Raw genomic sequence first — 1789 nt, 5'->3', positions numbered from 1 at the left:
TTCTTCTGATTTGTCCCATTGTTCACAGGATTCCTTTCAGAAGTGTCCATGAATTGGTTATTTGCAACCATTTCAATTAGTTCTTGAGCTTCTGTAGGCGTCTTCTTCAGATGAAGAGATCCCCCAGCAGAGCTATCCAAAGACATCTTGGATAGTTCAGAGAGACCATCATAGAAAATACCTATGATGCTCCATTCAGAAAGCATATCAGAGGGACACTTTCTGATTAATTGTTTGTATCTTTCCCAAGCTTCATAGAGGGATTCTCCTTCCTTCTGTCTGAAGGTTTGGACTTCCACTCTAAGCTTACTCAATTTTTGAGGTGGAAAGAACTTTGCCAAGAAGGCATTGACTAGCTTTTCCCAAGAGTTCAGGCTTTCTTTAGGTTGAGAATCCAACCATATTCTAGCTCTGTCTCTTACAGCAAAAGGGAATAGCATAAGTCTGTAGACTTCAGGGTCAACCCCATTAGTCTTGACAGTGTCACAGATTTACAAGAACTCAGCTAAAAACTGATGAGGATCTTCCAATGGAAGTCCATGGAACTTGCAATTCTGTTGCATTAGAGAAACTAATTGAGGCTTAAGCTCAATGTTGTTTGCTCCAATGGCAGGGATAGAGATGCTTCTCCCATAAAAGTCGGGAGTAGGTGCAGTAAAGTCACCCAGCACCTTTCTTTCATTGTTGACATTGTTGTTGTTTTCGGTTGCCATGGGTTCTTCTTCTTTGAAGATTTCTGTTAGGTCCTCTACAGAGAATTGTGCCTTAGCTTCTCTTAGCTTTCGCTTCAAGGTCCTTTCAGGTTCAGGATCAGCCTCAACAACAATGCTTTTGTCTTTGCTCCTGCTTATATGAAAGAGAAGAGAACAAGAAAATATGGAATCCTCTATGTCACAGTATAGAGATTCCTTGAGGTGTCAGAGGAAAAGAAAAATAGAAGGAAGAAAGGGGTAGAAAATTCGAACTTATCAAGAAAGATGGAGTTCAAATTGTGCATTAAGGAATAGTGTTAGTCCATAAATAGAAGGATGTGAGAAGATGGGAAGAAATTTTCGAAAATAATTTAAAAAGATTTTAAAAACATTTTTGAAAAACTTTAATTGATTTTCGAAAACCAAGATTGAGAAAGAAGTAAAGTGATTTCTGAAAAAGATTTTGAAATTAGAAATAAAAAAGATTTGATTGAAAACTATTTTGAAAAAGATGTGATTAAAAAGATATGATTGGTTTTAAAAAGATGTGATTGAGAAGATATGATTTGAAAAACAATTTAAAAAGATTTGATTTTAAAAATTAATAACTTGGCTAACAAGAAAAGATATGATTCAAACATTAAACCTTTCTCAACAGAAAAGGCAACATACTTGAAATGTTGAATCAAATCATTAATTGATAGCAAGTATCTTTGAAAATGGAAAGAAATTGATTTTGAAAACATATGATTGAAAAGATATGATTTGAAAAAGATTTGATTTTGAAAATTTTTGAAAACCTGAAAAAAAATTTTAAATTAAAAACAGAATCTTCCCTCTTGTGCCATCTGATGTGTGGAAAACGATCCAACACAAAACTCACCGGCAAGTGTACCGGGTCGCATCAAGTAATAATAACTCACATGAGTGAGGTCGATCCCACAGGGATTGAAGGATTGAGCAATTTTAGTTTAGTGGTTGATTTAGTCAAGCGAATCAAGTTTTGGTTGAGTGGGTTGTATTTAACAGAAGCTAAATTGCTTGAAATGTAAAGGGAGAAGGGAAATTGCAGTAAATTAAAGGACAGGAAAGTAAAA

At 35.0% G+C, this 1789-nt stretch overlaps 1 non-coding gene across 1 annotated transcript; it reads left to right on the top strand.

The window, feature by feature from the left end:
• The first annotated feature begins 200 nt into the window (after nt 1-200).
• Nucleotides 201-308, top strand: LOC112700255 (small nucleolar RNA R71). Its single transcript, XR_003153166.1, has one exon. It is a non-coding gene; the product is annotated as a small nucleolar RNA R71 (small nucleolar RNA).
• Nucleotides 309-1789: the final 1481 nt, after the last annotated feature.

The sequence above is a fragment of the Arachis hypogaea genome, chromosome 6, assembly GCF_003086295.3.
Source record: "Arachis hypogaea cultivar Tifrunner chromosome 6, arahy.Tifrunner.gnm2.J5K5, whole genome shotgun sequence".
Taxonomy (NCBI): Eukaryota; Viridiplantae; Streptophyta; class Magnoliopsida; order Fabales; family Fabaceae; genus Arachis; species Arachis hypogaea.
The sequence above is the reverse complement of the archived record's forward strand: the minus strand, read 5'-3'. Positions and strand labels throughout refer to the sequence as shown.